This window comes from Canis lupus, chromosome 8, assembly GCF_003254725.2.
Source record: "Canis lupus dingo isolate Sandy chromosome 8, ASM325472v2, whole genome shotgun sequence".
NCBI lineage: Eukaryota > Metazoa > Chordata > Mammalia > Carnivora > Canidae > Canis > Canis lupus.
Window position 1 is genome coordinate 57,522,114 of NC_064250.1, and position 24,831 is coordinate 57,546,944.

The following is a 24,831-nucleotide window of genomic DNA, read 5'->3' on the forward strand; positions in this document are numbered from 1 at the left end:
TTAAAGTGTTAACAGTGAAAAGAAGAAGTGTGGGCTTTGAGCATCAGGATCAAGCAATGAGACAAGATGATCATGGGTTTCAAACTTGGGAAATTTCAGATCAAGTGAGGATGCAGAATCCAAAGCAGATTGGAAAAAATGGCTCAGAGCAAGGTTTTGGAAGCCTCCATGAAAGTGATAATTGAATTGTGTTGCAGGGAATCGTTTCTTAGAACTATTCACTTTGCATCTCTTTCCAGTTGACTCCATGGTCCAGCTGCAATGAATTTTCTCTGATTTCAATTTTTTTAAAAGATTTTATTTATTTATTCATGAGAGACACACACACACACACAGAGAGAGAGAGAGAGGCACAGACACAGGCAGATGGAGAAGCAGGCTCCATGCAGGTAGCCTGATATGGTACTCGATTTCGGGTCTCCAGGATCACACCCTGGGCTGAAGGCAGTGGTAAACCGCTGAGCCACTGGGTTGCCCAATTTTCTCTGATTTCAAAAAGACTTCAGTGAGATTTTTAAAGAGTAGTTGAGAATGTGATAAGGAATATAAGCCAAGAGCAATCAGTCCTATAGGAATTATTTGGAGGGTCACATGACTTGTTTGTTAGAGCGGATGGCAAGATTGTTTAGGGAAGCCTATATTTATGCAGTGCTCTCAAACTGTTCTTGCATATCTCCCCCTGTGGAAGTTTCTTAACATCCTCCACCAAGGAATCATGTGCAACTAATGCAGATAAAAAGGAAAGTAGGAATCTGATAACTGACAAAGAATACTTGATATTATAGTTCATTGAATACAAACAAGAATAATTATTTTGAAACTTATGACCATTTATCTTTTTTTTATAATCTTATTTCATTTCCTGCATCCTTTTGTGTTATTATCCTAGAGAGAGGTGAGGGCAAATTGAAAGAAAGACGATAGGGCCTAAAAAGAATTTGCCATAAGAAATAGAGAGACCTAATGGTGGAGGTGAAGCTCTGGTGCAAAAGAGGATAGAGTATAGCAGGCAGTAAAATGTGAATATTTTTACTTGTCTCCTTTGCACTGACCATCATAGGGCAAGAGAGGAGAGGGACACATAGAAACACTTAGATAGGTTTGAGAAGATACAAGAAGCTCATGTTTAGTGCCCTATGCTCCCTCTTGTGGTGTTATTGAGACTGGAAGCCTTCCAGAGAAATATCACACGTGGCATAGCACAGTGGACATTACGGTAAGAGTGGCCAAAGGAGCAGCATTACGGGAGGAGGTCTAGATAAAATCTGATATGTAGCACTACATGTTGCTCACAGCCTGAATGTACCATGTAGGAGGTCCAGAAATTAGAGTGGAAACCACAAAACACCAACATATCTGAACACATTTTTAAGAGGAGAAAAAATATGTTAAGATAAAGTCCAAATTTTAAATGTATAGCATTTATGAAAAAGTATCTATTCTAGAGCAGAGAAGATAGAGTTATTACCAAACAGCACTTCTCCAATGGACAAAAAAAAAAAAAAAAAAGGCATTTATATTTGCTTAAAATAAAAGCTCTTCCATAGTGCCTAATGACGTAGTACAGTTGACCCTTGAACAACATGAGTTTAAACTGCATGGGTCTACTTCTATGCAGATTACATTTGATAAGCATGGTACAGTGCTATAAGCATATTTTAACTTCCCTCTGATTTTCTTAATAACATTTTTTTCTCTAGCTTCCTTTGTTATAAGAATATAGTATATAGAACATACAACATACAAAATATGTGTTAATCAACTGTTTATGATATAAGTAAGGCTTCTAGTCAATGGTACGCTATATCGCTAAATTTTGGGAAAGTCAAAATGATATACATGATTTTCAACTGCACAAAGGTTCAAGGGCCAACTGTGTGTATAAGCAGTACAAAAGTAGAAATTTAAGGTCAAGTGTCAAAAGAAGCTTTTGTTTGTTTAACAGCTTTCTGAGTAAATAGCAGACAAAAAATTAAAAATAAAATTAAATAAATAAATAATTAATTAAAAATAAAATTTAAAAAATAGCATTTTTAACTTCTAGCTCAGATTTATTTTCAAGATAAATTTGTCACAAATTAGTCTATGTTTCTTCTCTTTTTTCTTTTCTGTTCTTCTTCTCATTTCTTCTTTTTTCTCACCCTACTCATCCCTTTCCTTTTCTTGGACAAAACAGGGATAATTTAACCTGTATTTTGCTTCCTTTGATGAACTTGGGAACAGCCCAAACATATTTCTTAAAGGTTGCCACTCTTTCATTCAAGCCTTCCTTTCTTTCTGGAACCCTAAATCATTCATATATCAGACTTTATTTTTAATGTCTTTAAAATTTTCTTTCAGATTTTCCAACTATTTGACTCCTGCTGGTGCATTATATATATTATTTAACCTGACATGCAATTTATTACTTTTCTCTTTAACTGGTTCTAATCTGTTCTAAACTTATTCACAGAATTTTACTTTTAATAATTAGATTTTAATTTTGAAAATGTGTATTTGGTAATTTAAAAACATGATATTTATTATTTTAATAACATTTTATCTTTTATTTTTCATTATCTCAATCACTATTTTATTCAATCTCTTATTTTTCAAACATATTGAGGGGTGTGTGTATATGTGTGTGTAATGTAAATCTCCACATATACTATTTTTGCATTTTTCATTCTGCTACAGTTTTTGTTGGCTTTTGATCATGGTACACTTTTCCCTTGTGACTTGGTGGTTTACTTTTAATTGTGACTCATATTGCTTGGATATTTAATTGCAAGGATTACTGAAGTGAGTTCCTACAGAGAAAATTTGAACATATTTCTGAACAATTCCTGGGGAGCAATATCTATGTTGAATCAAAGCTGAATAATTGAAGCTGAATTATTCACCAGAAATGGTTTTCCTCCCAAATAAGTTCTGTAGTCTGAACTTTATGAGAACTGCCTTCAGAAATGACATCATTTTCTCTATCTAGCATCTTATTCAAGACAGGTACCATGGTATGGAAAAATATGGTATTTTTCTTCTTCAACCTTACACTAAATATGTATCCTTTATAATAAAGCTGAAGTTTATGCAAGTTCAACAAGTGGCTATATATTAATACTTCTTCAGTTATCTGACAATCTTTCTGGACATGAACTTTCACATAGTCTATAGCATATGACGCTTGCTTTTCTTTCTTTCTTTCTTTCTTTCTTTCTTTCTTTCTTTCTTTCTTTCTTTCTTTTCTTTATTTCTTCTTTCTTCTTTTTCTTTTTTTTTTAAAGATTTTATTGATTTATTCGTGAAAGACACAAAGAGAGAGAAAGGCAGAGACACAGGCAGAAGGAGAAGCAGGCTCCATGCAGGGAGCCTGATGTGGGACTCGATCTTGGGACTCTGAGATCATGCCCTGAACCAAAGGCAGATGCTCAACTGCTGAGCCACCAGGCATCACTCTTTTTTCTTTTTATCTGCCAGCTCATTATGCAATTAAAAGATGATTTTTATATTAACTTGATGTTATTAGATACTATCAGTGAGTAGGTAACTCAGGGTATGAAGTGAACCAGATTACTGACAAGGGAAATGCAAGTCTTGACCCCACTAAAAAATAAATTTAAAAAAAAATTACAGAACATACCAGATAATTAAAATGCCCATACAAAGGCATATCTCACTGTTATAGGTTGAACTGTGCTCCTGCACCACCAAATATTATGTTTGAGTCTTTAACCCCAGTATGTAATTTCATTGAAGATAGACCCTTTACAGAGGTAAAAATGAGGTCATTAGGGTAGTCTCTAATCTTATATGACTAGTATTCTTATAAAACTCTTGGTCACAGATCTGGGATTATAAAAATCTTGGACACAGAGGTTAAGTGACCAATATGGTCTCTCATAGGCCTTTGAGTAGTCTAGAAGAGCCTAATGACCATCACATAAGCCAAGATCTAAACAAGGTAGTTTCATGCAGCCACAGGTGTTCTGTAAACCTTAAAGCAGTATTATAGTAGGGGTTTGTGGGAGTTCAGGGAACTTTAGTAAGATGATTGGGAAGGTCCCTTGAATGAGTTCATATGGTTTAAGATCTGAATGACAAAAAGGAAACCATGGGACATTCTTGGTAACAGATATAGAGAACGAAGGAGCAGCAAAGGGAAAGACCCAGAGAAAGGAAGTGGCTGCAGTTTTCAGGGAAAAGAAGAAAGATCACTGTGGTTATGTCTTGGTAAATGATGGCAACTGGCACTTAATTCCCAGCAAGACAGAAGAGACAGCTGTTATTACAATAAATCAACCAATGTCCACTCTAGGGACATTAAATGCTCAGGGCATTTTTCAAGGGAATTTCCTATATGGAGTTCAGCAGATTTATAATCAGGAAGCACTTAGTTGCCTTGAAAATGGCCTCACCTTTACAGCCTAGGGCCAAAAATCCTAACCACTGAAGATGGCACAAATACGAAAGAAATTGATATTTCCATGTTACATCCTGGGGCTCCAATTCCATAGGCATTTTTTACCTCATTTCACATGCCATAAAAAAAAGGCTTAGAGAGGTTTTGCAGCCAGTCCTTGTATTCCAGAGCTTATAAATTGCTCTCTTTAAAAAAAATCCCGCTATATCTCACATTACTATACCCTTTATAACTAAACTCAAGCATCTCTGAGTACAAAATGAGTCCATTCTTCAGGACATCTGTTTTTACCAAGAAAAAGAGGCTACAGCGTGTTGATCAACATGGCTTCTCCAAGAGGTCAGAATGTGGCCTTGTGCACATCACTTCGTTTAGTTTACCCAAGAAATGCTGATTAAGTTCCTATTGAGTGCTGAATACTCTCCTTGAAGTGAGGCACATAGCAACGAGTAGGACAAAGGCAGATCCTGATAGCTTATGTTGGAGCTAGAGAGTTAGCCAGTTAACAACAACATTGAAAAAGAAAAACACAGAGACACTCACAGTGGCAGAATGTCGCTTGAAGATAAGAGCTTTGCTACCACAGTGTAGTGAGCTAATAAACTAATTTTATTTATCATTTACTCTACACCAGAGACTTTTCTGTGTGCTTGGTGTGTATCAACTCATTTAGCTCATTTAGCATTCAACTGTCTATGGTGGGTACTGTTGTCATCCCTCTGTTACAGATGGATTAACTGATGAATAGAGAAGTTTAATATTTGCCAAAAGACACACAGCTAGTAGATGCAGAACTGAGATGCCAATTCAAGGAGTCCAAAGTGTGCATATCCTCTACAAACCATCTTAATATTGATATCTTTAAATGCATACCTTCTAAAATGCGTTTGCCTGGATGCTTCTTGTTCCTTTGATATGGTCCAGCCACACATAATAGCCAAGAAATGGACAGAAAAAAGGAAAAAAAAAAAAAAAAACACTTCCCTAATATTCCCTCATTTACTTTCATGTTTATCTTTCTTTTCTTATTTTTAGTTTTTTGACTTCCATTTTCTGCTTCAGATTTAAAAAATTTTTTTAATTTTTTTTTACTTATTTATGATAGTCACAGAGAGAGAGAGAGAGAGGCAGAGACATAGGCAGAGGGAGAAGCAGGCTCCATGCACCGGGAGCCCAACGTGGGATTCGATCCCGGGTCTCCAGGATCGCGCCCTGGGCCAAAGACAGGCGCTAAACCGCTGCGCCACCCAGGGATCCCCAGATTTAAAAAATTTTTATGAAGACATATACCTAACTTAGTTCATCATAGTCCATTCTGCACTCATACTCTTAATTTCCTATTTGTCTCTACATATTAACAGCTACAGGAAGAGGACACCCCCCTTTTTTTTTAGTGAAATCCATGACCAGTGAGGCATCTGTCCACAACAGGCTGTGCAGGGAGAGATTATCAAAATGTTAAAAAAAAAACAGCAAAAGCATTAGAATCAGATAAACCAACTCTTTAACAATATCTCCAACCACCTGGAAGTATGTGGTATGTGACCATTTCTAAGTCATTAAAACCTTCAGCCTCAATTTTCCCATCTGTAACATGGGGACAGGAAAACAATCTTCTCAAAAGACTCTACTTGAATAATTTCTGCATTACACTACTACTGGAAGTAACATCAGTTGCAGGCAATGGTTGGCTGGAAATTGAATTGCATAGAAACAAATAATGATTTATTTTTTATTTTTTTTAAGATTTTATTTATTCATTCATGAGAGACAGAGACACAGGCAGAGGGAGAAGCAGGCTCCATGCAGGTAGCTTTACATGGGACTCGATCCCAGATCTCCAGGATCAGGCCCTGGGCCAAAGGCAGGAGCTAGACTGCTGAGCCACCCAGGCTGCCCACGAATAATGATTTAAAGAGTAAAAACAAACTCTATCCTTAAAACATTTTCCCAACATGATCTTTGGTAATGATAGGCCATAAAATCTTACAATTTATTCAGTGAAAAATCTATGCTGATTTGTTGTATTTCCTCACAGAATTTGTGTAACTCTGTTCTTTTCCACAATGATTGTGTGGTTATATTATTTGTAATATTTAGCTAGAATTTATATTAGAAAGAATAATTTATAGGACATTTAAAGCTAAACTAGCTCAACAAAATGGACAACTCATTTCTACTGCCATAGTAGCCATGGGCACACTACAAAATGTTATAAATTAACATCCTAGAGTCAGTATTTTTTCAGTGTATTATCATATAGATAAAGACATTTTATAATATCTGTGGGAGGAAATTTGACAAATACATAAGATAATTGTTGTCACTAGCAAAAGAAAATCATCCCTTCAGGTTTTTGGTTTGCTAATTCAATGAAGATCACCAAGATCCCAAGGCACCTGGGTGGCTCAATCAGTTAAGCTACTGACCTGTATTGGGCTCAGATCCTGATTTCATGGTTGTGAGATTGAACCCTGTACTGGGCTCCGCACTCAGAGTGACATAAGCTTGAGTTTTTTCTCCCTTTGCCTCTGCCCCTCATGCCCCATAAATAAATAATAAATAAATAAATAAATAAATAAATAAATCTTTTAAAAACAAAAAAAAGATAACTGAGGTCCCAAGGCAGGATTAATAACACAGAGCACAGTCCATGATACAGTTAGATAGATATACACAGCTAAATGAATAAAAATCCAAGCCCAGGATGACAGAAAATATTTGCAACATAGAGACACAAAAACTTTTAAAAGTCAGCAATAAGAAAATAAGCAACTTAATTAAAAAATGAAGGAAGAATCCTAACAAACACTTTAGAAATCAAGATTTTTAAAAAAAGTAAGAGATGGCAAATAAATGTCTGAAAAGATGCTCAACATTATTTGTCATTAAGGGATTGCAAATTAAAACAACAATGTGATACTAGTACTTACTGATGAAATGACTAACATTTTAGAAACTTATAACACCAATTACTGGCTGGGATGTGAAGCAACAGGAACTCTCATTTATTGTTAGTGGGAATGCAAAACAGTACAGCTGTTTTCATAGATAGTTCGACAGTTTCTTACAAAACCAAATATAGTCTTATTATATAATCCAATATTCATGATTATATATATTTGCTTATTTGAAAATATGTGTGCATTTTATCTGCACATGAGTGTTACGGCAGCTTTATTTATAAACACCGAAAAGTGAATACAAGCAAGATATCCTTTGATGAGGGAGTGGATTAAAAAATAAATAAATAAACAATGATCCATCCATATAAATGGAATACTAGTCAACAACAAAAAGAGCTATAAAACCATGAAATGGATTAATCTTCAAGGCATATTGTTAAGTGAAAGAAGCCAGACTAAAAAAACTACAAACTGAATGTTTCCAATTATACAACATTCTGGAAAAAAAAAAAAAAATAAAACTATAGAAGCAGTGAAATGTTAGCTAATGTTTTGACCTGAAGCCTGGGAAGAAGTTTGAATATGTAAAGCACAGGGGATTTTTATGTTGGTGAAACTATTCTTTATGGTAGTATACTGGTGCATATAACACATTAAACACTTGCTGAAACTCATAGAACTTTATAGTGCAAAGAGTAAATCTTAGGGTATGCGAGTTAGAAAAAAAATAGGAATTTGGGGGAATCTCCAAATAGGATGAAGAGTATGACACAAGAATCCAAACATATTAAATCCCAGGGACAATGAATACATCTAATGCCAAGACTTTGGTGATTAATACCATTACTCAGTAAAAGCAATAGAGCTCCTTGGAGAAATGAAAGATTCCAAGACTGGGGAAAGAAACATACATACAGATCCTGAAGCAGCTTGTGATGCCAGGAAATAAGTATTCAGACCAACAAAATACAAAAACCAACGGATCTACCAACCAAAACCCCCAGTATGATAAGGATATGTTAAAGGAATATAAGGACCACCTAAAAGAGCTCTTAGTGGCCAACCTGGAGCACTTTGAACAAGAAAATAAATAAATTAGTATTGAATTATAACCTAAATAATAAAATAAATAATAAGTCCATACTGACATAAATAAATTATTACATGAATAAATAATTATGGAAGAAGAGCCAAATCTCCTATATAGAGAATCCCAATTTTTAATGTAGATATCGAGCAACAAGATGGAGTGTAACACTTGCCTACTTGAGTGTGGGTTCTGCATAGTGACTTTCTTACAGATTATAATATAGAGAAGAGGAAAAAAGAAAGAGTAATTTTACAGTGTCTAAGTCTGACAAACACTGCCTCAAGTTAGCTGATGAAGGTTAACATCAACAGTGTGTCATATTAATAGCCTGTACTCTTGATATGATGTGATAAGAATGGATTTACCTCTATAATCTTCCTCTTCAAAACACTTTACCCTGTTCTTATCATGGGAAAATCATGAAATAGGTCCCAAATGAGGGACATTCTGCAAATTATCTGACTAGTATTTTTCAAAACTGTCAAGATCATAAAAACAGTCTGAAAAACTGTCACAACTAAGAGAAGCTTAGGGAGACCTGACTATGAAATGTAGTGTGGTGTCTTTGGAGGGATCCTGGAACAGAGAAAGGATATTAGAAGAAAATGGAGGAAATCTGAATAATATATGGACTATACTTCATAATATACCAACATCAATACTTTAATTATGACAAATATGTAATAGGTGAACCTGAATGTACAGTATACAGAAACTGTATTATCTTCATTTTTAATTTTTTTCAAGATATTATTTATTTATTTTTGTAAATAAAAGAGAGAACATGAGCAGAGGAAGGGACAGAGGGAGAGGGACAAGCTGACCCCTTGCTGAGTGCGGAGCCTGACATAAGGATCAATCTCACAACCCTGAGATCATGACCTGAGCCAAAATCAAGAGTTGGTTGCTTATCTAACTGAGGAACCAGGCAGCTCTGTACTACCTTCATTTTTTTTTTTTTTGAATCTCAAATTTAACTTGAAAAAAAAAAAAGCATGTTTAAAAATTTTTTATTCTTACATTTTGTTTTTTGATGATCTCTGGATCTTCACATACACAATCATTCTCAAAGAAAGCAACAATAATTTTATTTCTTTTTATACAACCTTGCTATCTTTCATTCTTTTTCTCTCTTATGTTCAAAAATGTCCAGTAACATATATTTTTTATATCCAGTAAAATATTAAATGAAGCTGGGCTTTTCAGCATCAGTAAGCTTCCCCAATATCACCCTTACATGTTTCCTGTTTGGTGTTTTTAAGATACACTTTCATTTGTTCAAATTTTCTCTGGGTGGATAAAAGTGAGAGTTGAAGAAGTTTCAGAGGTAGGGACCAATAATAATAGTTACCATTTATGACTCCCTGTTGTGTAGATATTATTCTAGACCCTTTACCTAGATCTTTTTGAGTCTACAAGATCGCATGGCAAGTCACTTTATAGACTTTTAACTCATCAGCAGAGTAGATCCCAGAGAAGTTAATTAATTTGCTTAATGTCACAAAAAGGGTCTAGCAGAGATAGACAAAGCTCTTTTGTCCATCTAAAGTAGCATATACTTAAAACAAGTGATTTAAGGAGTTTAAAAAGGTACAGACATTTATACGTCAAAAAACATGATTTAAGAGTTTGAAATTGAAGGCTTTGTAGAGAAACGAGGCTGAGTATGGAAGAGGAGGAGTTGAAAAGGGGTCCGTGGCAAGGAGGTTATATTTGGGGTCTAGTTTGTGGATGTCACAAAGCACAGATCAGGGTAAGAGCTAGAGTGTACCAAGAGAAGTGACAAAAGTATTAGGGTCAAGATCAGAAATGATACTCTGCTTTTTGGTGTAACCCACATGCTTTCACCCTCAGATGCACAGACACTGTAGCTGTAAATACAATAATTAAAGAAATACCAAATACCCACCTCATCAATCATATTTGGCTTCAATATCTGTCTCTACCCACTGAAACTGTGTGTTGTTACACAAACAATTTAATAGTTCTGTTTCAATTATCTGATTTGCAAAAGGGAAAGAATAATGATAGAAACATCATAGGAGACACTGTGAAATTCACTGAGGCTTTAGAAAGACAGATCCTCTAACTTGCTAGATTTGAAGATGAGAACTGTCAAGCTACAGTACCGCCTTTCTATCCTGAATGAAAGACTAAGAGGTGGAGAGAAACTTAGCTCTGAGCACCTTAGTCCACCATGCCTGAAGCACTGAAGACCAGTACCTCTAAGAGGATGGTGTTGGCATGTTCCCTTCTTTGTCTAACCTAGTTTGAGTCAGATTTTCTTTCGTTTTTGAAAGAGAGAGAGAGAGAGAGAGAGAGAGACTTAACTGATATATTCTTTTCTTCCTCATACTCAAATTCTCAAGTTCTTTGTCTATAGGTGAGTGTGGTCATGATTTCTGGTAATAGCACTGCTCAAATGATTTACCAAGAGGGCCACTGTGGGTTAAGTATGACATTTAATTAACTAATTAAAATCTGAGAGATGTTCTCTCATGGCTGCTGGCCCCAGACAGAGCCCTGGGGAATGAGGCTCTTCCAATACCTCTCAGACTCTCACCTTCTAGGTTATATTGAAAGAACCAGGTTTCCAAATCTGAAGTGGGAAGTGTAGTGAAACTCACGTCTCACGCGAGAAAGGTCCCTTAAACAGCAGATGGCTGTCTGAGTGGTTCTGAAACATTTAGTTTCTATTTGATATTAACCACAAGTAGTCAGAAAATAGCTTGGCTCATGCTACTCAGCAAATTCTCTCAAGGGCAAGGATTCATGCCATGAGTTTTTTAAGGTCTGATGACTAAATCTCCTACTTCATTTATTACGGGGGCACTATCTGTTCTCTGGGGGCAGCACAGAATAGAAAAGAAACATTTTGTAGAAAGAGGTTGGATGATGAGTGTGCATCTCTTTCCCCAATGCTGCATTTTGTCACTTCAGCCCAGGACGAGAGCAGCCAACTAAAGAGCTTCTGGATGTTGCATTGTAAAAGATAAGAAAAGAATCCCATTGAATGGCTAGCAAGCAGAAGAATGCATGTCAGCTCCTTCTGTGAATACCTAAGGAATGGAATGGCAGCCCTGCCCCCCAACTTCACAGGTACTTTTGCATTTCGTGAAGACAGTTGTAGATTTTGTTGGAAAACTTAGCCACTAGAGGGTTCCTCTGTTCAGCCAGGGCATACAAGGTTGAAGAGTTGACACAGAGGAAGAGAGAGAGAGAGAGAGAGAAAGAGAGAGAGAGAGAAATGGGAGGGGAGACGGAGAGAGAGAGAGAGAGGGAAACAGTTACAGCTTTGAAAATATGAATAAAAGAGAAAAACAAAAATTGGAAGGTAGTAGGATTGCTTTAGTTCATGAATATCTGCCTGTATTCCACTAATACAGGCTGTTGGTTGAGCATCTTAAATGGGATTGCTCCTCTTTGAAGGAGAAATAAATGATTTTGCTCTAAAATACACAATGTCATATTGATAATTATTGATTCTAACTAGCTAGTATATTAACATCGGAACGGAGGATTAAGGTAGTTGGTTGCAGTCCTTCTCCCCCTCACCTGCACCATCATGGAAATCCTGATATCTAAACTGAAAAATGGATGAGATTATATGATTTATAAGAAATATCTATTTTGGTCATTCAGATAATGAAAAAATATTTTTCTCGGCTCACACTCTCCCAAACCCTTGGAATTTTCTAAGTAAGGAGAACTATAAAGGTGTCTTTGTTTGCTCTAGGGTGACTTTTGGACCCCACCCAAGCCCAGGGCCTGGTTGTCAGGAGAACCAACCCTGAGATTAAAGGTTGGGAATTTTCAATTCCCACCCATGTCCTCTGGAGAAGGGAGAGGGGCCAGAGGTTGAATCCGTCACCAAGGACCAATGGTTTGATAAATCATGCCTCTGTAATGAAGCACCTTGTAAAAACCCAAAAGGATGGGTCAGAGAGGCTCTGGGTTGATGAAAATGTGGAGATTTGGGAAGAGTGTCACAATTAGAGAGAGCATGGAAGCTCCTGGTCCTTTCTCCACAGTTCGCCCTCTGAACTTTTTCCATTTGACTATTCCTGAGTGACATCCTTTTATAATAAACCAGTGATCTAGTAAGTAAAATATTTCCCTGAGTTCTGTGAGCCACTCTAGGAAATGCACTGAACCTGAGGAGAGGGTCATGGGAATGAATCTCTGATGTACAGCTAGTCAGTCAGATAAACAAGTAGCAATACAGAAAAATGCTTTTGACTTGAGATGTTAGACTTAGATAACAATTAATTCAGAAAATTTATGGGTTTCTGCCATAGGATGAATTGTGCCCAAATAACATCCTTCCGAAGTGTTTGGGTATTTATAAATGTGATTCTAAAAGAAGGTTGTGTCTTCCTTGGTTTGGAAGTGGCCATGGATGGCCATAAAATGAGGTCAGATATTTATTAAACATTTTCTGCTTTCACTTAGAAACTTGAAAGGTCCAGATGGTTAGTAAAAATATATCCTGCAAGTGAAGTTTCCCAGCATTGGGTGTCCAAAGCATTTTGCCCCATTTTTAGTTTTGCTGACAGTGGGAATATATTTTCAGGCTGGCTGAGATAGTGAATCAGATTGTAATAATTGTTCCTGCATGGACACACTCATTAAGCTGGTGAAGATTTTATGACTGCTGTTTTTTTACTTTTGTTCAAACAATATTGTTTTTATTCCCCCATCAGTAATGTCTTGAAGTCTTTTTCATGTATTTATATTCAATCAATCTTTTAAGACTGCTAAAATCCTAAAACATCTTCAAAGTCTTCAGGCCTCCCAGATGAATGATTCTTCTGAACTAAAAGACTCTTTAATAATCTATGCCTTCATCTGGCCCTTGGTCATATGAATATGATCTTAAAATTTATTATCTTCATTTATTATTATTATTATTATTAATTATTATATAAACTACTATGAACTATTATTTATGGAGATTTTTGCCGTCTATATAAAAAGTGGAGAGCTGAGACCATGTCTGCTTGACTTTAATACACTAAATCATCCATCTATTAATTCAGATGAATTCCTAAGCATGGAAGACTTTATACTTTTCAGAGAATCCTACATTGGCTATGATTGGTCCTGCATCTGACTCTATTAAACAATTCTCACATTGAATTATATATGTTTGCCTCTCTGGCACTCTTCTGGATAGAAAAGGAGGAATCCTTAAGGGAAAGACTTTTCTTTTTCATCTTTCTATCTCCTGTATCTAATGTAGTACAGGTGACATATTAGGCAATTATTCTTTCTTTCCTCCATTTATTCACCAAGTCAATCATCCATTATAATTCAAAACCATATTGAAGCCCTACTCTGTCCCAGGGTCTCTAATTTCTAGTGATGCAAAAATTAATCTGGCATTAATTTTACCTCTCAAAAAGTCCTTGGCTAGTGGTGGGTCATTTATATTTAAATAAACAGTACAAAATAACATTGTTATTATAGAATACACGGATATACTCAAAGAATATACTGATAGAAATGCCCAGGTTATTGGGTGCGTGGGTGGCTCAGTTGATTGGGTGGCTGACTCTTGATTTGGGCTCAGATCATGATCTCTGGGCCTGGGATTGTGCCCCAAGTAGAGGCCCACGTCTGGCTCCAAGCTCAACAGAGTGGGCTCCAGCCCTCTCTCCCTCTCCCCCAACTTGTGTGCATATACTCTCTCTAAAATAAATAAATACATCTTTAGAAAAAAAAAAAAATTCCCATGCTTGGCTTCTCAGAGGTTGATGTTCGATCACCTATTACCTTTCCAAGGCTCAAAGTATAATATTTCCTTTAATGCCAAATCAAGAATTACAACAACCACGAGTTTGTTTTAAATGCTTTCACACAAAACATATAAAAATCCAATGAAATATAATTCTACTACTGGCAAATATTAAAAATATTTCTGAAGTATTCATAGGATACTACAAGTCTGGCCATATGTGTTCAGCTCACCTGTAGTAGTGTAGTAGACATGGGTAGAACTGTGTAGTAGCAATGGGTATCCATGTATGTCTGTAAGTGGAAGATGTATGAGAAAATCCAAAGATTAGCCAAGGGAATATATACAAAGGATTCTGAGTAACTGCTGTACAAGAGTTGTTCTGGGTATGGGACCATGTGGGAGTAAATAGTTTGAGAAAATAATATCTTCCCTTTGTAAAACTTTTAGTATTAATGAGAATGTGTGCTCTCCAACAAGAAGGAGCTTACAGAGCCACAAGACACAATAGGTATGCTGTGGGAGGGCTCAGTCTGGAGGAAAGAAAGGGATGTGAAACAGCTGAGAGAAGAGTCCTGATTTGGCTCATTCCTTCTAACATTTATTTATTCTCTCTGGGTCATCTTATTCTTGATTTAAGACTCATTTGAATCACAGTTGACCTAGATGACAGTGATGGGAGGAATAGGGAATGAGACCCCAGATGCTTTATTAAGTGTCAGTGAAGTATTTGACTCCCTAACTTACTTCTCTTACTTGGTGTGACAAAACATTCTGCTCTTATCCAAAACTGATATATGTATACTTATCTCTTGTATTTTAAAGACATAAAATTATAACATAAAGTGAATACTGAAGAAAGTATTGTTAACTGTTTGGTGTGTGGGATTATGGACACAGAGTGTCCTGCCTTTTGGGGTTAATGGCAAATTGCTAAAGGACATTTGAAGATCATTCAGAGCTTCAGGTGGGAGAGGTGATTATCAATCACGATTGTACCGAAGGCTGGCAAAGTAGTGCTTTGAACATAATTATATGATGGATTCAATGTCCCTCACCCCTTTTTAAATGCCACTTTGCTTTCAGAATCTGATGATGTTCTTTATATAATACAAAATGTCTTAGGGGTGAAAGTCACTATATTAAAAGTATCTCTATGTTCCAAATGTGTTGCAAAATATTGCAGCAAGAAATTCAACCAGAATGAAAGGAAGGAACTCTGAATTATGCTGTGTATGGATCACTGCAGATTTATAGAAAAGTTATAAACCAGATCCATATATGTGAAGGGTTTGCATAAAACTCCTTTCCTATAGAACAGAGACCAAGAATATTAACAAAGAAAGTATATAAAGAGTTAAATCCATGCTACTTCAATCTTTCCAATAAATTGATTTTATTTATAACAACATTGCCTGGCTAGCTTATTTCTTGACTTTTTTCTTTAAAAAAAAACTATGTGTCAAGGAGAGAATTACCTGATTCCACTCAGATCAAATTTATTTCATAGAAAATAATGCCTTTAGGAAGCAGGTGCAACAATGTTTTATTCTGTTTTATAACATTAAGAATTTCTCTCTTACTTCTCAAGAAAACATTCTGAGCTTTTGGGTTAACAGTGGTGCACACAGAAAACATGAATTGGGAATAACAAGGCCGAAATTAGTTATTTTTAAAGTGTATCTTTCCAAATTGGACTTGATATAAGCTTTATTAACTAGTATGATGGCTGGCTGAGGGTGGCAAATCAAGAAAAATGACAAGAGGCTAGGTAGCTGGTCTTGTTTTACATCTTCATTAATGATCGAGAAGGAGCAAACAGCGCATTAAGTTTGGATGATATTAATTCAATAGCTTTTGAAAGCCTAGTGAGGTCAGGGAAAGAATTTTTTAAAAGGCCTGTAAAACTTAAAATTGATGAAAAAAGATTGAAATAAGAGAAAGGGACTTCCCAGAGCTTGGGAATAGGTAATGTTCAGAACCAATACTTAATGAAAAGGGTATATTGCTAATGAGAACTACTGAATAAAACCTCAGATTTATAATGGGAAAAATTAATAGAATTTGCAATATGACCCAAGGGTGAAAAGATAAAGATAAATTAGCCTAATCATGTATTAGTCTAATACATGAATTTAAGAATGTGAGCATTTATACAAAATGAAGATATCACCCACAAATATTCTTCATAGTTCAGTCACAACAAATGAAAGCCCCAAAAATCTTTGTATATGTCATTCATCCATAACACCTATGCTTAAATTTTCTCTTTACTTCCAGCAGCAACCAGAATCATATTCAGATTTTCCTTTGACTTATAGGCCAAGGACTCAAGTTGTCATTCTATCTATTAGTAATGTAGTTATGAATAAAACAGACCAAATCCTGCCCCTACTGAGCCTATATTCAAGTGGAGGGAGACAAACAATTTTGGGGGATCAATTGAAAGAGTTTTAAGAATAAAATTAATAACTTAATGGGATGGGCACTGGGTGTCATACTATATGTTGGCAAATTGAATTTAAATTAAAAAAGAGAGATGCTTGGATGGCTCAGTTGTTGAGCATCTGCCTTTGGCTCAAGTCATAATCCTAGGGTCCTGGGATCGATTCTCGCATTGGACTCCTCTCAGGGAGACGGCTTCTCCCTCTTCCTATGTCTCTGCCTCTCTCTGTGTGTCTCTCATGAATCAATAAATACAGTCTTAAGAAAGAAAGAAAGAAAGAAAGAAAGAAAGAAAGAAAGAAAGAAAGAAAGAAAGAAAGAAAGAAAGAAAGAAGAAAGAAAGAAGAAAGAAAGAAAGAAAGAAAGAAAGAAAGAAAGAAAGAAAGAAAGAAAGAAAAAAGAAAATTAAATGATAAAATAAACATTTTGGAAAGTGTTGAAAATGCCACATTAATTGCATCTGTGTTAAACCTTATTGATAGAAGTATTAAAATAATAACTTTAGTATCCATTTCAGTTGTCTGTGTAACAAATCACCCCAAATTTAGTGTTTTAAAACAATGTCAATCATCTTTTGTCATTATCCCGAATATTCTGGGGCATTGATGAGGCTCAGCTGGGCAATGTTTTCTTGGATTCTCTTCACTGTTTTAGTCAAATGGCTGCTGGGGCTGGAAGCATCTCTAAAGCTTCTGTGCTCTGCTGTCTGGTACCTGGTCTGGGAAGATTCAAACGGCTGGAGGCTTAAACAGTCACAGCTCCTTGAGCATCTCTGTCCTATGTGGTTTATCCTTGTGATTTATCAGCATGGTGGCTTCAGAATAGTTTTGAGCTCCAAATGCAAGTGGCCTGGGAGGAAGAGACAAAACCAGGTGAGAACTATATTTCCTTTATAACCTAGACTAGGATCACTCAGTGTCACTTTTACCACAATTTACTGATTGAGATATTTATAAAGGTGCAATCCAACACTTCCATAGGGCATCCTGTGCTCATCACAACAAATGCACTATTAATCCCTATCACCCATCCCCCTCTCCTGTGGTAACCATCAGTTTGTTCTCTTTAGTTAAGAGTGTATATCTTGGTTTGCTTCTTTCTCTCTCTCTCTCTCCCTCTTTTCCCCCTTTGATCGTTCTGTTTCTTAAATTCCACATATGAGTGAAATCATATGGTATTTGTCTTTCTCTGACTGACTGATTTTGCTTAGCATAATATACTCTAGTTCCACCCTTGCCATTACAAATGGCAAGATTTCATTTTTTTTTTTTTAGAGATGTGCTCACTTATTTTTTTTTTAATTTTTATTTATTTATTTGTGATAGTCACAGAGAGAGAGAGAGGCAGAGACACAGGCAGAGGGAGAAGCAGGCTCCAGGCCCCAGGAGCCTGATGTGGGATTCGACCCCGGGTCTCCAGGATCGTGCCCTGGGCCAAAGGCAGGCGCTAAACCGCTGTGCCACCCAGGGATCCCCTATTTCATTCTTTTTTAATGGCTCATTATATATATATATATATATATATATATATACATATATATATATATATATATATTCAGCCTATGCTTACTTAGGCTGTTTCCATAATTTGTCTATTGTAAATAATGCTGCTATAAATGTAGTGGTGCATATATCCATTTGAGTTAGTATTTTTGTCTTCTTTGTTTTATTATTATTATTATTTATTAATTTTTAAATTAAATTAAATTAAATTTTTTTCTACTTTGGGTAAATACCCAGTAGGATGATTGCTGGTTGTAGGGAGTCCTATTTTTATTTTTATTTATTTTTAAAATATTTTATTTATTTATTCATGAGAGACAGAAAAAGAGAGAGGCAGAGACACAGGCAGAGGGAGAAGCAGGCTCCGTGCAGGGAGCCCGACATGGGACTCGATCCCGGGTCTCCAGGATCACACCCTGGGCTGAAGGCGGCACTAAACCCCTGAGCCACCCAGGCTGCCCGGGAGTCCTATTTTTAACTTTTAACTTTTTCAACCCTATACTGTTTCCCAGAGTGGCTGCATTAGTTTGCAATTCCCACCAACAGTGCAAGAGGATTCTCTTTTCTCCACATCCTTGACAGCACCTGTTATTTCTTATGTTTTTGTTTTAGCCACTTTGACAGGTGAGTAGTGATATCTCATTGTAGTTTTGATCTGCAATTCCCTGATGATCAGTGATGTTGAACATCTTTACATATGCCTGTTGACCATGTGCATGTCTTCTTTGGAAAAATGTCTATGTATGTCTTCTGCCCATATTTTAATTGGATTATTCATTCTTTGGGTGTTGAATTTTATGTTTTTTTATATATTATTTTTAAAGATTTATACATTTATTTTAGAGCAAGAGCATGAGAAAGAATGCAAGTGGGGGGGTGGGGCAGAGGGAGAGAATCTTCAAGCAAATCCCCTGCTGAGCAAGGAGTCTGAATCGGTCTCCTTGCTCAGCAGGGGATGTGCTCACAACCCAGGAGATCATGACCTGAGCTGAAATCAAGTGTCAGATGCTCAACTGACTGAGCCACCTAGGTGCCCCATATAGGTTCTTTATGTATTTTAGATATTAACCCTTTATCGGGATCCCTGGGTGGCGCAGCGGTTTGGCGCCTGCCTTTGGCCCAGGGCGCGATCCTGGAGACCCGGAATCGAATCCCACATCGGGCTCCCGGTGCATGGAGCCTGCTTCTCCCTTTGCCTATGTCTCTGCCTCTCTCTCTCTCTCTCTCTCTGTGACTATCATAAATAAAAATAAAATAAATTTAAAAAATTAATATTAACCCTTTATCAAATATGTCATTTGCAAGCATCTTCCATTCCATAGGTTACCTTTTAGTTTTGTTAATTATTTCCTTCACTGTCCGGAAGCCTTTATTTGGATAAAGCTCCAATAGTTTATTTTCGCTTTTGTTCCCCTTGCCTTAGGAGACATATCTAGAAAGAAGTTGCTATGGCCAATGTCAAAGAAGTTATTGCCTCTGTTCTCTTCTAGGATTTTTATAGTTTCAGGTCTCACATTTAGGTCTTTAATCCATTTTGAATTTATTTTTGTGTATGGTGTAAGAAAATGGTCCAGTTTCATTCTTTCGCAAGTTGCTGTCCAATTTCCCCAACACCATTTGTTGGAAATACTTTTTCCCATTGGATATTCTTTCCTGATTTCTGAAGATTAATTGACCATGTAGTTTTTGATTCCTTTCTGGGTTTTCCATTCAGTCTCATTGATCTCTGTGTCTATTTTTGGATCAGTGACATATTGTTTTGATCACTATAGTTTTGTAATGTGACTTGAAGTCGAGAACGATGATGCCCCAGTTTTACTTTTCTGCTACAAAGTTGCTTTGGCTATTTTGAGGTTTTTTTTGTGACTCCCTACAAATTGTAGGATTGTTTGTTCTAGCTCTGTGAAAAATGCTGTTGGCATTTTGATAAAGATTGCAATAAATGCATAGATTGCTTTGTGTAATATATACATTTTAACAATATCTCTTCTTCCAATCCAAGAGCATGCCATTTTTTGTGTTATCTTCACTTTCTTTCATCAATATTACATAGTTTTCAGATTACAGGTCTTTCACTTTGGTTAGGTGTAATCCTAGATATCTAGGAATGCAGCAGATTTCTGTATATTGATTTTGTACCTTGCAACTTTATTCAATTCACATGGAGTTTTTCAGGTTCTCTATGTAGAGTATCATGGCATCTGGAAATAGTGAAAGTTTGACTTCTTCCTTGCCAGTTTGGATGCTTTTTATTTCTTTTTGTTTTCGAATTGCTGTGGCTAGGAATTTCAGTACAATGTTAAATAACAAGGTGAGAGTGGACATCCTTGTCTAGTTTCTGACCATAGAGGTAAAGCTCTCAGTTTTTTCCTATTGAGAATAGTATTAACTGTGGGTTTTTCATATATGGACTTTATTATATTGAGTTATGTTCCCTCTAACTTACTTTGTTGAGGATTTTTATCTTGAATGAATATTGTACTATATCAAACACTTTTTCAGGATATATTGACATGATTACACGGTTCTTAACAGATATATACAGAACATTCCATCCTAAAACAGTAGAACACATTATTTTCAAGTGCATATGGAATATTCTCCTAAATAGATTACATATTATGTCATAACACAGGCCTCAACAAATTCAAAAAGATTGAAATCAGACCATGCACCTTTTCTTTTTATTTTTTTTTTTAAAGATTTTACTTTTATTTATTCATGAGGGACACAGAGACAGAGAGGCAGAATCACAGGCAGAGGGAGAAGCAGGCTCACTGCGGGGAGCCGACGCGGGACTCAATCCTGGGACTCAGGATCACGACTTGAGCTGAAGGCAGATGCTCAACCACTGAGCCACCCAGATGCCCTCTCATGCACCTTTTCTGACTACAACATGATGAAACAAAAAGTCAATTACAATAAATAATGTGGGAAGACCATAAATATATGGAGCTTAAAGAAGATGCTACTCAACAATAATTGGATCAACCAAGAAATCAAAGAAGAAATTTAAAAAAAAATAATACATAGAAACAACTGAGAAAATGAAAACACATTAGTCCAAAATGTTTGGGTTGCAGCAAAAGCGTCCATAAGACAGAAATATGTAACAATATGGGCCTAATTCAAGAAGCAAGAAAAATCTCACATAACCTTATACATAAAGAAGCTAGAAAAAGAACAACAATTGAAGCCTAATGCCAGCAGAAGGGAGGAAATAATAGAGAAGGAAGAAATGATATAGAAACTAAAAACAAAATGAAATAGATCAATGAAACCAGGAGGTGATTGAAAAACTTAATAAAATTGATAAACCTCTAACCAGACTTCTCAAAAAGAGAAAAGAAATAAATATTTTTTATAAATAAATCACAAATGAAGAGAATTAACAATCAAAACCACAGAAATATAAGCAATTAGAAGAGAATATTATGAAAAGTACATACTAAAAATTAGACATCCTGGAAGAAATGGATAAATTCCTATAAACATATAAACTACCAAAACTGAAACAGGAAGAAATAGAAATTTGAAAATTTGAAAAGATTGATAACCAGCAAATAAATTGAATCAAAAAAAAAAAAAAAAAACATCAAACAAACAAATATCCAGGGCCAGATGGCTTCACAGGTGAATTTTACCAAACATTTAAAGAAGAGTTAACACCTATTCTTTTCAAACTATTCCAAAAATTAGAAAAGGAAGGAAAACTTCAAAATTCATTCTGAGGCATGCATTATCCTGATACCAAAACCAGATACCATTATCCTGATACCAAACTATTCCAAAAATTAGAAAAGGAAGGAAAACTTCAAAATTCATTCTGAGGCATGCATTATCCTGATACCAAAACCAGATTTTTTTCTTCTCTAAAAAAAAAAAAAAAGAACAGGCCAATATCCCTGACGAACATAGATGCAAAAATTCTCAATACAATATTAGCAAACCAAATCCAGCAAAATATTTTAAAAAATCATTCACCACAATCAAGTGGGGTTTATTCCTGGGTTGCAAGTTTGGTTCAATATTTGCAAATCAGTCCGTGTGATACACTACATTAATAAAAGAAAGGATGAGAACCATATGATTTATGGTTTCTTAAATCAGGCCTAAAATCCCCATAATTGTCCACATATATGCCCGAATATGGACAACTCCATTGATCAGATTCTCCATCCACACTACAAATGATGTGTTTCATTCTGTAGTATCTGTTGATTAGTTTCATTAGATATGCATAGTTTTTTCCTTGAGCTTGTTATTTTGCATGCAGAGAAAGGAGTTAGAACTTTTTTGTGACATCTTGCAAAAACAAACTTTTTTTAGATTGGGAACAATGTGGGAAAGACTCCCCTACCTTAAATTCATGGCATCTGTGATTCTGTCTTCATAAAGCAGTTGATAATTCAATTCCTTATATTTTCATATTGTAGGCTGTTTTTTAATTGGACAATATTTCATATTCATGTCCTATTTTTGGATATTTTGTTTAAAGTGACCTGGGTCCAGTAGTTCTTAGCATCTCAATCAACTTTGCAGATTCTGCACAATTGGCCCAAATATTGACAATATATCTTATCGGAGCAAGAAGAAAAACACAATACTGCAGGTCACTCTTATAAACCCACTCCACTCCTCCCACACACTCACCTCAGAACCACCACTGAGGGAGCACGACTCCTTCATTTCATTTTTGAATTTTGAATCCATAGCAGTGATTCACTTCGTAACAACACTATTTAGCTGTGGTAGAACTGCCATTCTTCCCTACAAATTCTACCAGGCCATAGTGTTTTACAGATAAACATAGAGTCTAGTGTATACTCTGGGAAGAATGAAGACTGGCTATAAAAAAGAAACACAACTGTCTGAAAACCCATTATTGATCATCCTCTTCCCTCTCCATAGGCAATGATTCCCTTGGAATAACCCGTATCACATAGTTCTGAAACCTAAAGCAAGCAGTAAACCTCATTTAAGTGCCACTGCTTCCAGGAAGTCTTCCCTGAAGTGATCTAACAAGCTCTTTAATGTTCCTGGAGATCTGTTTATATTTTTTCGTTTTTTTATTCATTCAATAAGTATTTATTAAGCACCTAATATATGGACACATAGTGCTAACTAACGGATGCATAAAAATCAGAAAGAAAACAGACACAGATTCTATCTTACTAATTGGATTGGTGATTTAAGGGAAGCAAATAGGGATCATGTAATAATAAAAACAATGTGTGTTTCTGTGTGTCTGTATGTGTGCATGTGGTGATGGGGGGATAGTGGTGGTTACAAAAAATACTCCAAAAAAATATCTTAAAAGAGGTGCTATTTATTTATTTATTTTTTTAAGATTTTACTTATTTATTCGTGAGAGACACACAGAGAGAGGTAGAGACACAGGCAGAGGGAGAAGCAGGCTCCATGCAGGGAGCCCGATGTGGGACTCGATCCCAGGACTTCAGGATCACGCCCTAGGCCAAAGGCAGGCGCTAAACCGCTGAGCCACCCAGGGATCCCCTAAAAGAGGTGACATTTAAATTGAGACCTGAAGAAGTTAATGATGTAAAGGATATGACCAAGGTTGGAGGAGAGAGAATGGAGCTAAAGGAAGCTGAATGAGGCTGAAGGAAGAGCAACAACTAAAGCTCTAGAGAATAAAGAGCTTGACATGTTCAAGACAGTGAACTCCAGAATGTTTGGAGAAGCAGCAGGTGAAGCTTAGGAGCCAGATGTGGCACAGAGTTTAATTTTAACTCAAAAATGCTATAGAAAGTCATTACAAAATCTTAAGGGGTTTCATGCAATTTCATAATGAATATCTTTCATATTCTGAAGTTTGCATGGTTTTCACTAGATTATTTACCATAGTTTCTTTTTCTAAGTGGTAAACTACTTTTGTCCGCAGGCTTGATGGTTACCTACCAGTATTTTTTCTATGATATCTGATAGAAAGTTGGTGTTTATTAAATAGCAGTTGAATCGAATTGAAAAAAAAACTAATTTAACTCCTTATTTACTCTTCTCAGGCTCATCAGTTGTTTGATTATGTATTAGTTATCTAGTACTATACATCAAATCCCCCCAGAATTTTTTGACTAGGTAAACAATAATCATTTATTATCTCACACATGTCTCACCATATTTATAGGTCAGGATTTTGGGAGGAGCTTGGTTGGGAAGTTCTGGCACAGGGTCTTTCATGAGCACGCAGTTCACTGGGCTGCAGTCATTTGAAGGCTTGTTTGGGGTTGGAACATCCCACTTGTGAGATGGTTTATTCGCATGGCTGGAAAATTGGTGCTGGTTGTCTACAAAAGTCTCAGTTCTTATCCACATGGACCTCAGGGCTGTTTAAGTGTTCTCATGTCATGGTGGTTAGCTTCCCTGAAGGAGTGATTCTAGGACCAAGGTAGAAGCTGCAATACTTTTTATGATGTAGCCCTAATTCAGTGTTAGTGGACAAGCACAAAAGCACAGATGCTAAGAAGCAAGGCTCATTGGGAGCCACCTTGGAGGCTGATTGCCACAGGTTGTAAGTACTAAATACCAAATGTGTTCTACCACAGATTGGTTAGGAGTCATCACACATTGTTTTCGCTTTGCTAAGTCTGGTATGCTCCAGCAGGGCTGCACGTGAAATTGATTTTTCTATCGAAAAGAAAATCTGGAGATTCTAATCCAGATGCTCTAGGCTGTGCAGAAACCCACCTCTGGCTGCTGAATACAATCCAATATCTCTTCTGCTCTCAGCT

At 36.2% G+C, this 24,831-nt stretch overlaps 1 long non-coding RNA gene across 3 annotated transcripts in view; it reads left to right on the plus strand.

The window, feature by feature from the left end:
• LOC112657630 (uncharacterized) overlaps positions 1 to 24,831 on the plus strand; it is an 82,466-nt gene that overhangs the window by 31,250 nt on the left and 26,385 nt on the right. For all 3 annotated transcript variants that reach the window (XR_007412469.1, XR_007412468.1, XR_003135185.3), the window contains one exon: positions 11,336 to 11,494. This is a non-coding gene — a long non-coding RNA (uncharacterized LOC112657630). The remainder of the gene's footprint in view (positions 1 to 11,335; positions 11,495 to 24,831) is intronic.